Below are 15,415 nucleotides of genomic sequence, written 5' to 3'. Positions count from 1 at the left end.
GCAAACACTTTGCTCCTCGAAATCGATTGCATCTATGTGCAGTCTTCTATCATTCAAGTAGAATTTCATGAATTGCACGAGAATATAGAAAAATGTTGGTGCGAATGGAAGCTGTAAGAAACACTATTAACTAATTATTCTGTACCACGTAATAATCAATTCATTTGAAAATTCAGAAGAGAAGAAACTAAAAATTATGCCCATTAAGACAGAAACTAAAGTGCAGATGCGGGCACTGTGCAGCTCTGCGCTTTTTCGTCTTCAGATCTATACAAATAATGTATACTAACCAGCGTATTCATTGTTTTCGCAATGTTTCCCTCTTGTTTAGTCTTCTAGTGATGAATTGGATCCACACCCATGAGTCTGACTGTTTCTTTGTATCCTTCCATCTACTATCTTTGTGTGTTATTGTTTGGTGTTCAAAAAGCAAAATATTATGCCTGCTCCCACGAGGTATTAAAACGAGGTCGCAAGAAGGCTAACGAAATATAATCAAAATACAGTGAGACGCCAGTCTGTCTGTCGTCATGGTGTTAAGTCGACAGAAATAGTTGGGTGTTATTGCCTGCATCACCGGCATCCCGTTGTCGTCTTCACTTACTGAGATTTTCATATTACCCTGAACACAAGACGCCGAGATAAAGGTGTATATTCTCTGCGACGAAACATCCCACATTCCATTCATCCTGATCCATTCGTTACGTGTATCGGCAGCAATGAGTGATAGGAAAGCTGTTGTGAGGTGACGAATAACAATAAAAATGGTAGTAATAACAAATCAGTAATCAAGGATGTTTACTGTATTAGAGACGATTAACAAAATAATCAAGAAAGGCTGTTAATTGGCCCACTGCATAGGTGTTCTTACCACTTTGTTACTGAATTCTGTTCTGGTTGTTTGCAGAGAGAAAAGAAAGAATCTTCTAGCCATACATATCGCTAGTAGAACGAGATATTACCTATCAACTATCCTTGCTTTACATCATGAGACGAACATGGTGTCACCGAGCTGATATTTGAAATATATTTCTGTTTTCTCTCTCTGTCTCTCTCTCTATTTTGCTTTTTCTTTTTTGAGAAAAGCATCGAGAAGCGCGAATAATAAGCAAGTAGGCATATAACCTATTTGCAGTTATTTTAATTGGGATATATAATGCAAAAATACAACTTTTAAGTGTATTGTTGCGTAGTCTATTCATGAGCCTGCTCGCATTCAGTCGGGTGAAACCTATCACAGAAGCAAGCAAAACACAAATATTTCTTGCACCATGCGCAGCACACAAACTAATTCTCGCTGCACTGACGTGTTGTCCGTTATATTGCACGGAAAACATATCTGATTCATGTTGCTAAATACAGCTCTATCAGATATCAATTTGGATGCGTACCAAGTGTATAAAAGTATATCTTGAAATACGCAAAAAGTCACAGAGGTATTCGACTGAAACATAGCCATGACCAAAATTGTAACTAGCGTAGACAGCATCGTCGTCTATCACCTTGACAACTCGAACGGTGACGGTGCTTGGCCGTTTACTTACGTTTTCTGGTATCAAAGCTACAGCATGAAAGCACAAAAATATTAATATAACAAGAACATCATTAACTTTGGAACCCATAGACAGTAAAGCAGTCATAATTCAGAAGAGTGGTTTGAACACCACAGTGCTTTAATAGGCACGGTCTTGTTGGAGGGGTTTGCCATTCCTCTCCTCTGACCTTTGAGTTGACTTAACTAGACAGTTAATAGGGGAACGTACTGTTTAACGTGGCTTTCGGACCACAGCGCAACTCGGCATTTTTCACATCAATAAACACTGCCTGAGGGGAAATAAATGTAAAATGGCACATAAAAATGGTGGGCATGACGGGTGATTGAACTTGAGACCTTCATATCAGTAGTCTTCCACTTTATCACTTTGCCACCATGCAGCTACTACTGTGATTTATGCTTGGCATTAAAATTAAGGATCTCTCGTTTGTGCCTGCGTTGGCACTTGGGTGTTTAAAGAAATTGTCTTAACGGCACTAAATCGTGCTTTGTGAATCGTTTACCGGCCGTACTCTGCCGCATTTCGCTTACTGACAAAGGGGGACGAAATGTCTCCCACTGGAAGGTCATGTTGTTTTATTTAAATAATTACAAAATCAGGTAAAACGAACAGTGAGGTTCTCAGTATCAACACATTACTGTTGTCAGTATAATGTTGCACCGCCCAGAGCCTGTAATGATAAAGCGCCCGTTTAGTTCAGGCATATTGTATACACAAGTGGATGAGAGCGCACTACTAAATCCTACAATCCGTATGCATTGCATACACACAGAAATTACTATTACAGAGTACTTATGGTGCCCAATGAGTGAATTGCGTATTTTCCGGTGAGAAAAGGCACTGCCAAACAGTCTTCGCTACATTAGGTTGCTTAAACTGGTGTCACCCTGAGCTAGCATTTATGGTCAGCGACTACGTGTAAGGACAATGAGTCGGATGCGGGTTTTGCAACTGCGGAATACTTTGCTACATTATAGAAGTGAATATTAAATTTGAACTAATATTGCGAAAATTTTAACTTAGGCAGCTTAGAATGAAAGTCTTTCTGTTTATTGCAAAGGAAAACAATTGCTTTTCTAAAACATTCTCTGTCATACGCAACTTGAAACAGGTCACGTCGACCAAATCAAATGGAATAACTATCAGCGACGTATATCGGAAGGCAGCAAGATCCCTTCGCTTTTGGCTTGGCAGTATTCGACAGCCATTTCTAGGCGCAAGTAAATGAAGAAAGGCAGCGCGTTTTTGCTATCAAGTAACTTCATCAATTACTTTAGTTTCAATGTAATCTACGAGTAATTGCTGATGATTGATATTAACATGAAAAGGATTCCGTAGACAGGGAAAGAACCTGCTCTTGGGCAACTACTTCTGTAATGACCAAAAGGCCTTAAATGATCTTCAAGCACATGTGTTCCAGCAGCGGTGTAAAGAAAATGAAAGTAATAATGACACTAATAATCGAATTATCTTGTAACTTCACACTTCACAGTGGATTTTCTCGAACTAAGAAATTTCGTTAATTATTGAAAATTTCAAAATGGCTTCATCGAGGCTATGATGCCTATAAGAGTCTTTACATCCTGCTGACATGAGAATAGCATAATGTCCGCGTCGGAAGCTTGCTTCTACTTAACCATTTAATAGACTTGCATTTTTGCCACCGTGACTAATTTTGTAAGCTAAGCACATCATCCGTTACAGCACACACCTGGGGCTGGGAAATGTGGCCACAATAGTCTGGTGGAACGAACTATCACAAGTGCAATGCGTGGGTTCAGGCATATACTTTTAAGAGGCACAAACAGATTTACGTTACCTCTGGTAACCTCAAGAGGAAGATGTTATAATTCAGAATCCGCATCAAACATCATGTTCCTTCATTCCCAACTGGGCAGAGCCGGTTTACATTGGGATATGACATAGGTGGAGGTCATGGTAAACAGAAATACTGTCGCCAGTAAACTTACTTACATTAGAAAATTTTATTTTATTTGATGAACCGATAGTCATTTAAAGGAACAGGGCTCTTATTTCATTTGTACGTGATTGAACTAGAGACGATGAAAAATTTGGTGCTGGACTGTGATTCGAATTCGTATCTCCTCTTTCGAGGATCAGAATCTCTCGGAACACTATAGTTCAATCATTTCGTTCCTTTTTCCAAGACTTCAGTCTTCTCTAGGTCTCCTCCAAAGGTAAGTACGTGGGTCCGAATCCCGATCCAGTACAAAAATATTCATAATTTCATTTCAAGCCCTATCACGTGCACACCGGCATGCTAGTGAAAACTAACGTGCATTTTTAATATCTGTTCATGTTGCCAACAATTTCTGGTCAAACATGCACAAATCTTACTGTTGGTGAGTAAGCAATTGATACTTAGGCTATATTCGAGGACGATAAAAAAACGATAGGACTGTGGTTCGATTGTCGGTCAGGCACAAAAATTTGTATCCATATTTTAGATTCAAACACCTAGCAGCTGGTAAGAAAAATCGATGCGTAACATTTGATTTTACTGCCTTAATAATCCGATTACGTTTTGGGTTCGTATCTCCGTCACAGAACTTCACATCATGCGCTTCATCTTTAAATGCATACACACTTTGTTGCTTCTGAATGGAGGTATATCATACATCTTTCGTGGTTAGTTAACAGGGATGAAAGTGTCTTGATAGGAGTCCCGGTTTATTACAAAAACTGTCGTCTTTTATTTTCAAGTTTAAGTTTCTAGTCAGCAATATGGTATGATATGATTAGATTAGATTAATACTTGTTCCATAGATCGTGAATACGACAGTCCGTAATGATGTGGAATGTGTCATTTTAATGAAAGAATTCTTTACATATTAGTATTCAATTCCTTCACAATTTTTTACCCTCTCTCCCACTCTTTTTTATTTTCCTCTCTCTCTCTCTCTCTCTCTCTCTCTCTCTCACACACACACACACACACACACACACACACACACACACACACACACACATTCTTTTTTTTTTTATTTGTTTGGTGTTTTCGACTATTGGCGAGGCACAAATACCTCCGTGAATGAGTTTCTTAGGTTTGAGTACAGTTACGAAAGAAATATAAAAACAACTATGAGTTACTGATTTATGATGCTTAGTTGGCAGTCAGTTCTGAGTAGCTACGCTCCACTCCCTAAACCTAGTTACAGGAAAGCGAAACAGACGCATTACGTATTCCAGGCCGTAGCAGCCACGTCTTTGAGACGCCAGCTATGGTCACTTCCCAGCCCGCTGTAGGATCACATCGGTTCGTCTTCTTCCTGCTGATACTGTAAGTGATATTCGCCAACAAGGCAAGGTACGTTTTGCAACTCCGTGATCGACGATTTACTTCCTGGTGTGCACGGAATTAAGCCTCAAAGTTCACTTGATTTTCCCTGTCATTTCCATTGAATAATCTGAGTTATTATCGCTTTAGGTGTAACAAAAGATTGAAAATTTACGGTTTTCAGCCCAGGAAAGTCGTTGCACGTGGAAATCGCAACTAATCTCGTCCTTTAAATAGCGATTTATGAGTTCTAGCCACTATTGGTCTTGTAAGAGGAATGAGTAACACATACATCTTCGCTAGCTGTGTGTGGACGTGCTGACCTGTCAAGAAGCGTCTGTTATGGTTCGCGGTACCAGTCTCGCTGACTGTAACCTTTTTATCCCTTCTGTGAAAGAGCTACAAGCAGTCAGATCAAACATCGATAAGGAAATCGCAAGAAAATACTTCCAGCTCATAGCGCAATGGTGAAAAACTTACAATGCTGCACAACAGGTAACACCTCTTTCCGCTGCTGACAAGCAAATTTTGGGTTTCTAGGAATACATAACTTTAGTTATGGAATGCCACATTTACATACCTGTTGAGTGTGACACAGTATACCAATTAAACACAAACCCAATCGAAATGTAAGGGAGTAGTATTTTTCTAATTCGTGACGATAGAGGCACGCTTGTGTACAGATACTCAGTTTTATTAAAACAGACATTCGTCGTAAGGTTATCGTGGATAGTTTTATTTCATTTCTTATAATACAGTGCACAATTTTCGTAAGGTTTCTTTTAGTATTGTTAAAACGATGCTAAACCTGAGAGAGAAATTAATCATCAACAATGTATGCAAATTCTCTGACGTTATCTATAACAGTCTGACAAAGCACATGCAGTTTGTTACATGCATGTAGAAAACTTGTTCTGAGTTAAAGCTGTCAAACAATGTTTGAAGACGAATAAAATGCCACTACCAGACGACTGCTAATGTAGTAAATACTTTTCTGACTATTTTGGCATGATGCGCTCTCTCCATACATAATACAAAAGCATCGCGATGCATCTGCTGCCTGGCCGTCTATTAAACCTGAAAAGAACAAAATGTCACAGAAGTTAGCTGTTTTTCCATATGCGGCTATTTTGGGTTGAGAAGTGAAGGGAATTATGTTCAACGTTCCATTAAACTGATAACTTCAGCAGACAGCAGAATTGCGTTTTAAAAAATGTAGCAGCGAATGTAATAGAACTCGTGACATCTTATCTACGGTGCACGATGTTTACCAACACGCTGCTAGCTGTCATGTAGGTACAGCTGCTCCAGTAGTGAACAACAGTTTCTCCAGAACTTCCGCATTCCACAGTGCTGTGAGATAATACATATGGCCGGATCTAGACTTCTGTGAGACAGACAGTTACAGCTTTTCTTTTGCACTACACGACGTTTCAACAAACAGATAGCGCAATAGAGTAGCTCAAATGGAAAGGAACACTTCCTATTTAAATTTCTGCATCCTACACTGTTGGCAGTTGTGTGTAGGTGGCAGTTACGTGATTTTATTTCGGTGATTACAAAATAGAGTCGAATGTATGCACTGGGTAGCCGAGGCAGCTAGTTCATGGCGATTCGGTCAACCAAGTAAATGAATGTACTGAACATCCTGCAAACCACTACAGGGAGCCTGTGTGTCAGAATTCTCATCGGGTGTGCCGCAACGGTGTTAAGATAGAAAAATGAGCCTGAGGCAAGTGTATTTGGTGGTCTGTTGGATTGATGATAGCTTCCAATGATGGTGCTCTGGGTTCGATTCCAACACCTGCCGATGATTTTTAATAGGAAGAGACAGATTCTATTCTCTTCTGGCTACGCCAAGTGAAGAAGGTATAATGGCATTGTGGTCTGAAATTCACATTAAACGTGATATTCCTTCTCTACCAAGTAGACGTTAGGTTGAACCACAATAGTCAGGAGTGGCGAAATGTGGGAACTCTATCACCAGTAACCTTTCTTATACTAGTTATTTATTTCTAGTGACGAAACAAACTCTATGTAGGGTCACACCACACTTATTCCATCTTTTATTTGAGCTTCTGTATGTCAATAAAATTGGTTTTGAACTTGGAATGCAACTCAGACCGCCCTTAACGCGGAATTTGATCCCTTCGTGACAATACAGCGCGACTACTATTTGTTGTTTGTTCAAAACTGCAGATTCCTCAACATCTCCACAGATTGCGCGTGAATGGTTTCGAATCCTGGCCCAGCACTAAAGTTTTCATTGTGTATTTTCAAGCTCTAGCACGAGAACACCTATCTGCTGGTGCATAATAATTCTGATTTTTTTGCATTTTCATTCGTTGTCAGCACTAACGATATCTGACGTTTTTTACTCCCAGTGAGACACAGAACTATTTGAGAGATCACTGTAAGTTCAAGGATGTTATTCCGAGCTGCTGGTGGAGAAAAATTCGGTAGCTGACATCTCTTTGTGTGTAGTCTACAACGATATGTGTGGGGTTCGATTCCTAGTAAGCACTGAACTCTTCGTCATATTACTTCTAGTTCATGCTCACATGTCGCTGCTGGTGTAACAAACTCATACTTAACGTTCGTTTTCTCTAGAATATAACAGCGATAGGTGCCGGGTTGGAGTCCTGGGAAGGAAAAAATTAATGTTTCGTCTCGTCATTTCAGTTGGATCATCTAGCTACTACCGAGAAAATCCGATATGTCACAGTTGATTGTGCTTCGATAACAATCCGATTAGGTTCTGGGTTCTAATCCGTGTGCAACACAAAGATTTACCTCACGGCATTTCAAGTAAGTTACTTGTGAAGAAGCAATATTTAACATCTATCGTAGTTCGTTAACGGGGACAGTATATGCTGGGTAGGAATTCGTGTCCGTTAAAAATGTTTACGTTATGTAATTTAAAGTTGGTATTTGCTAACTTATATTGTCTAAAATCGAGGTATATCACTCTCTGTATGCCTAGTCAGGAATGACTGTTAGTTTCCTTAAGTCACGAAATCTTAGTCTGCATGATCTGGGTTTGAATCCATATGCTGAACGAGGCGGTTCGTCGTATCATTTGAAATTCATACATATTCTCAACTAGCTGCTAGTGAATAACGTAAATTTTTAATGTCATTTTGTGTTAAATAACAAGTACGGTGACGGACGGAGCAAGGGGGACTTCAAAAGCAGACTAGCAATGGCAAAAAAGGCATTCCTGGCCAAGAGAAGTCTAATATGAAATATCGGCCTTAATTTGAGGAATAAATTTCTGAGAATGTACGTCTTGAGTACTGCATTGTATGGTAGTGAAACACTGACTGTGGGAAAACAGGAACAGAAGAGAAGCGAAGCATTTGAGATTTGGTGCTACAGACGAATGTTGAAAATTGAGTGGATGGTAAGGTAAGGAATGAGGAGGTTCTAAGCAGAATCGGAGAGGAAAGGAATATGTGGAAAACACTGATAAGGAGAAGGGACAGGATGATAGGACATCTGTTAAGACATGAGGGAATGACTTCTACGGTACTAGAGGGAGCTGTAGAGGGGAAAAACTGTAGAGGAAGACAGAGACTGGAATAGATCCAGCAAATAATTGAGGACGTAGGTTGCAAGTGCTACTCTGAGATGAAGAGGTTAGTACAGGAGAGTAATTCATGGCGGGCAGCATTAAACCAGTCAGAAGACTGATGACCAAAAACAAGCTTCTGCATAAAACTGCGACTGTTCCCGCCATTTATCCATGCCCGATGGGGCGTAGAGATTTATGATTGTGGTACCCTCAACTGTCATGGCCAACTCTACCCCCAGTGGTAGATATGCAAGACTGGAAACTGCAATACCTTCTTGGAGGAGAATGGCCCGTTGGGGCGGCGTACATCTTCTGTCCATGAGACCCAGACCAAGCTGCTCTCCTCAGTTCGTGTAGCGGGGTGATGTCGATGTCTGCTGCCCATAGCGTTTCATGGATTAGTTGAAGTTTAACACAGGAGCTGATATTATTGATGTTGATAGAAGTTATTCGGTATGCCTTGTGGTGGATAGCTGCCAAAGGTTGTCGTTGAGGGTGGTGGAAGTCCATAGCAGAAGGGGTCGTCGTGGGAAGATCCCTCATTTTAACGTTGGTCTGTCGGAGGAACATTCACTCACCATCATCCACCCGTGAAACCCAGGCGTCAGTTTTAACATATGCAAGAGGTGGCGGTGCTTGCCAGATCAGCTCAACCGCTTTGGCGACATCGGATGCGCTATTATTCATGGCTTCCGGGCGTGGTTCTTGCTCACAATCTCTGACGAACGACTCACAGTCTTATGGAAAACGGCTATCTATGGCAGCAGATAATGATTCACGTATGCCACCAGGTTTGTGCGCCACCTTTTTGTCCTGGTAAAGTGGGTCAATGGCCGATTCTGATGTCTTGGGGAGTTTCTTACGGCGTTTGGGCGACTGTTGCTTCCAACAATGTGTTGGTCTCTCAGGTAGGAAGACACTCCCGCCGTTCTGGTGCAGAATCCGCGGTCGGTATAATGCAGTCTTCAATCTTCGTAAGACTCTCGCGGGTATCCTTGTAAATTTCGAGCATAGGTGTGTCCAGTTGGAAATCAGGCAAGGTACTGCGGCGCCTCCGGTTGTGTCAGTCCGGGGAGAGAGTTATGAACTGCATCTTGTGAGGGCTTGGCGCGCCGATTCCCGCTCACGCCGCGGAGAGTTACGCATAGCTGATTGTCGCTGTTGCGGTTCGAGATGTCGGGACGAGGAAGGGGACGCAAAGCTGCTGCCTTGGCGGAGTTGCTGCTCACGTTAGCAGGAACGTCCGGGAAGAAGAAGACGAAGGCTGCAACGCAGTGCTTTCGCTGCCAAAAGCTTGGCCACGTCGCCAAGCACTGCAGCGGAGCAGTCGCGTGCTTGAAGTGTGCGCAAGCACACGACACACGTGACTGCAAGAAGCAGAAGGACGCCCCCTGTACCTGCGCCAACTGCGGTGGCGCACACGCGGCCAACGCACGTTCCTGCGCCTACAGAAGAAACTGGCGCGGACCGGAGAAGAAGACGCAGAAGCAAGTGACCACCACACACGAAGAGGTGGTCACTTGCACAGAAGAAGACGTCACCAGGCGCCTGAACGACGCCGTACAAGACGCCATGTCCGCCTTCAAATCCGCCATGGCGGAAGAGAGGGCGGCCATGCTGGCGGAACTGGGCGAGGCTCGGCGTCAGATTGCTGAGCTGACGCAGGAGCTTCGCTCAGCCAAAGCAGCTTCCGCCACAACTGTCGACACCGCCACCCAGGTGACTCCTCCACGGGAGGATTTCGCGACGGTGGCCACGCAGACAGACGAGCCTGCCGAAGGGGAGGCGACACAGCACAAGGACACCGAAGCAGCAGCACAAGAAGGGGAGTGGGAAGAAGTCCCATTCCTCCCGCTTCCAGACATGTACAGCGCAAGCGCTGTAACGCAGAAGATCGCTGCATCGCTTCGCGATGGCTCGTACCCCCACCACGACAACCCTTACCCTTTCCTTCCACCTAACCGTCCTAAACCTCCACCCCCACACCAACCAATTGGGTATCCAGAAGGCCTTGTCGGCCTTTCTATGGAGGATTACAATCTGATCAATTCCTACCCTATCTTTACAGAGTGGCAAATGCGCTACATCATCTTCGCTCTGGCCAGCGGAGAATACGAAGAAGCAGGGCACACTGTACCCAGCACCCCAACCGAGGGAGAGCCCTCAGCACCAAGCAAGAAGAAGAAGAAAAATCGGCATACCGTCAGATTCAAGAATTAGGACATCGGCACTCCTTGCCAGTACAGAACCAACCACCAGTACAGACAGAAGACTCTACAAGATTCCCAGGGGAGTAAAGGCCAACAGGCCACAAACTTCCACCCGAACCTCCTCACAGTGAGGACGTCAGAAAAGGAGCAGCAGCAGCAGCAGGGCTTGGCGCACAGTGCCGCCAAGCATGTGAGTGGAAAAGCGGTTGTGGTTTGGTCGGCGTCCGTGTCTCGTTCTGTAGTTGTATGATGCAGTGTTGCAGGCATTCATTCATTATGGATGTGGCCTTCGTTGCCACAACCGGAACATGTTCGAGGTTCTCCATCCTCAATCACCAACGCTCGGCAACTGCCTGCAAAAATGTATGATGGGACATGGGGCTTGAGGTCTTTTAGACCTGTCTCACACATTTGAGCAACAGGTACGTCGTAAATTGTGCCCATGCTTAGTCTTCACGACTGTGGACGTTTCCATATGGGCTTAGCGCCACGATGACTTCGTCTTTCTGTACATCGAAAGGCAGTTTGAAACGAGGATCGTTCGAAGGCCAAATCTGACGTTGTCCACGTCCACCGGCCCAATGTTGCTGCCAACTGGAGTTGTTGTGCGTCCGTTGTATAATCTCGTTGCAGGCAGCGTCGTAAGTCATCTCAACATAAACGACGCTTCTGATGATCGATAGGTGCATGCCGATGACAGTCACGGGTATCTTGAAATCATTGCATCAGCTTGACGGCCAATGTTTTAAGTAAATGTAAATGTCGTGTGACTAGGGCCTCCCGTCGGGTAGACCGTTTGCCGGGTGCAAGTCTTTCTATTTGACGCCATTTCGGCGACTTGCGCGTCGATGGGGATGAAATGATGACGATTAGGACAACACAACACTCAGTCCCTGAGCGGAGAAACTCTCCGACCAAGCCGGGAATCGAACCCTGGCCCTTAGGATTGACATTATGTCGCGCTGACCACTTTTTTTTCGGTATTGTTCGTTGCGTTTGGTCTGGTCGGACGCCACAAGACATCCGTTCAAGTTGATCGTTGATTCTTTTACTCAGTTTTTTTTTTATTACAGAGGGCCACCGCCTCTCTGACCGAACACACCACTCAGCTTCCGAGGGCGGACAATGTTTTAGGTCAAACGTTGTTTGGCTTAGAAGCGTAGTGAAGTAAACAGTAGTAAACAAACATTACGTGCGTGCAGCAGCGAGGACGGCTAAACACGGTTCGTACTGCGGAGCTGCCAAAGGCGGAATTCCGACAGAGCTACCCAAGCACGAGTCAGGACCCGTTCTCACAGCTTTACTTCTGCCAGTATTTTTTTTCTTTATTGTTTTTTTTAAACCCGTAAAACAGGCAGGCTGTCAGCAGCATGATACGCTGCTCTTCAGCCATAGAATAGATAAAGAAACAACAGAAAGAATACACATAAGTTACATAATGGTGGGTAATAAAACAGTAGACACATAAAGACAAACACGGAGCCGTTCACACTCGACGATAATCCACACTACAAACTGTTGACACGACGCACAAACACGGAAGATGTCGATGGCACAGGAGAATGATGGAGTGCGACGGTGAACACTGAACAGTAAACACGACGGCACACACGAGACACTGATGGCGATGATCTCCGGCGCGCGAACTTCTGCCAGTACCCGCGGCGGCTCATTTATACACCGACCGTGGGTCCACCGCGCATGCGCGAAAATAACTGCCCTCTAGGGACAGGCACAACAGCGCACCGGTGGTGAAAGCTCGCGGAAACGATACATCGATATCAAACACTATTGACAGTTTTTGAAGATTGAGACAAGGACCGCTGTTTCTTAATATCAAACAGAACAGTGTTCCTACTCTTACTTAAAGGATACCCCTCACCTCTGTTTATAATATTGTCAGATAGCCGGATTTCTATGGCTTCTTTCACTACACAGTCCCAATACCGCGTCGCAGAGGCAACCACTTGTGTCTCACCGTACAACATTTTATGTCCTTCTATTTATGTCTTTCTATTTCACGCCATTTCGGCTATTTGCGCGTCGATGGGGATGTAATGATGTTTAGGAGAACACAACACTCAGTCCCTGAGCGGAGAAAATCTCCGACCCAGCTGGGAATCGAACCCTGGCCCTTCTGTAAGACAATGTTCCACCACAGCAGATTTTTCTGGCTGAAATAAACGCATGTGGCGATGATGCTCTACGCAAATAAACTGGACCGTGCGAATTGTTTGTCAGGTATAGACTTTCCCGGAAAGGCAGGGAATCATGTAGACTCCGGGCTTTCTCAAACCTAAATCATCCTTCACTGAGCCCAACAGGGCTCTGTTCTTAGCTGGCAGACGGAATGCACTTTTAATATTAAATTCCTTCCGTTGGTTCCCGCTAAGGTGCAATCTGTAGAGCACGACGGATCTGATTGTCAGTATAACCATTCTGCTTGAACACAGCGTTTAGATGGTCCACTTCTTGTGTCAAACTACCTGCATCCGAGATGTCGTAAGCTCTTTTTACCAATGTACGTAGGACCCCGTTGAGTTGGTACAATGGATGACAATTTGATGCATGAAATGTTGGTCCGTATGCGTGGGCTTGGACGATAAACACTATGTCCTAATGTCCCATCGTCCCTCCTGTGGACCAAGACATCTAAAAACGCAAGTTTTCCATCCTTTTTAACTTTCATCGTGTACTTAATGTTGGGATGCAACGGGGTCATACGTACATTGGTAAAAAGAGCTTACGCCATCTCTAATGCACACAGTTTGACACAAGAACTGGACCACCTAAAGGCTGTGTTTAACAGACTGATTATACCGACAATCAGATCCGTTGTGGTCTACAGATTGCACCTTCGCGGGAACCAACGGAAGATACAAGCAAATCGATGGCATTCTTACCTTTTGCAGGGAGCATATCTTCAAAAATACGTATAATTTTAAAGGAATTTAATATTAAAAGTGTATTCCGTCCTCCAGCTAAGACCAGAGCACTGCTGGGCTCTGTGATGGATGATATGGGTTTGAGGAAGCACGGGGCTACAAGATTACCTGCCACTGTGGGAAAGCCTATATTGGACAAACGATTCGTACAGTCCAGGCTCGATGCGTGGACCATCATCGCCACACACGTTTATTTCAGCCAGGAAAATCTGCAATGGCGGGACATTGTCTTAGTGAAGGACATAAAATGTTGTACGGTGAGACACAAGTGGTTGCCCCAGCGTCGCGGTATTAGGACTGTGTAGTGAATGAAGCCATTGAAATCCCTCTAATAGACAATACTACAAACAGAGATAAGGGGTATCCTTTAAGTAAGAGTTGGAAAGCTACACTCCTGGAAATGGAAAAAAGAACACATTGACACCGGTGTGTCAGACCCACCATACTTGCTCCGGACACTGCGAGAGGGCTGTACAAGCAATGATCACACGCACGGCACAGCGGACACACCAGGAACCGCGGTGTTGGCCGTCGAATGGCGCTAGCTGCGCAGCATTTGTGCACCGCCGCCGTCAGTGTCAGCCAGTTTGCCGTGGCATACGGAGCTCCATCGCAGTCTTTAACACTGGTAGCATGCCGCGACAGCGTGGACGTGAACCGTATGTGCAGTTGACGGACTTTGAGCGAGGGCGTATAGTGGGCATGCGGGAGGCCGGGTGGACGTACCGCCGAATTGCTCAACACGTGGGGCGTGAGGTCTCCACAGTACATCGATGTTGTCGCCAGTGGTCGGCGGAAGGTGCACGTGCCCGTCGACCTGGGACCGGACCGCAGCGACGCACGGATGCACGCCAAGACCGTAGGATCCTACGCAGTGCCGTAGGGGACCGCACCGCCACTTCCCAGCAAATTAGGGACACTGTTGCTCCTGGGGTATCGGCGAGGACCATTCGCAACCGTCTCCATGAAGCTGGGCTACGGTCCCGCACACCACTGGTGATCGTCGAGGGGACACTGAATAGTGCACGGTACATCCAAACCGTCATCGAACCCATCGTTCTACCATTCCTAGACCGGCAAGGGAACTTGCTGTTCCAACAGGACAATGCACGTCCGCATGTATCCCGTGCCACCCAACGTGCTCTAGAAGGTGTAAGTCAACTACCCTGGCCAGCAAGATCTCCGGATCTGTCCCCCATTGAGCATGTTTGGGACTGGATGAAGCGTCGTCTCACACGGTCTGCACGTCCAGCACGAACGCTGGTCCAACTGAGGCGCCAGGTGGAAATGGCATGGCAAGCCGTTCCACAGGACTACATCCAGCATCTCTACGGTCGTCTCCATGGGAGAATAGCAGCCTGCATTGCTGCGAAAGGTGGATATACACTGTACTAGTGCCGACATTGTGCATGCTCTGTTGCCTATGTGCCTGTGGTTCTGTCAGTGTGATCATGTGATGTATCTGACCCCAGGAATGTGTCAATAAAGTTTCCCCTTCCTGGGACAATGAATTCACGGTGTTCTTATTTCAATTTCCAGGAGTGTATTTTGTTTGACATTAAGAAACAACGATCTACGTTTCAGTCATCAAAAGCTGTCAAAAGTGTTTAGAGATTTATCGTTAACGCGATCTTTCACCAACGGTGCGCTGTTGCGCCTGTCGCTAGAGGTCGGTGTATAAATGACCCGCCGCAGCGTGTTTGATTTCAGTTCCGGCGAGATAGTGTGACGGCCTACTCATCTGAAAATGGCGGCCAAGTTGACCGCCGAAATATTGTGTACAGATGACGAGATGTTCCGGCTGGAGACCCGATACGAATATAACGAATTAT

The sequence above is a fragment of the Schistocerca nitens genome, chromosome 1 (genome assembly GCF_023898315.1).
Source record: "Schistocerca nitens isolate TAMUIC-IGC-003100 chromosome 1, iqSchNite1.1, whole genome shotgun sequence".
NCBI lineage: Eukaryota > Metazoa > Arthropoda > Insecta > Orthoptera > Acrididae > Schistocerca > Schistocerca nitens.
The sequence above is the reverse complement of the archived record's forward strand: the minus strand, read 5'-3'. Positions refer to the sequence as shown.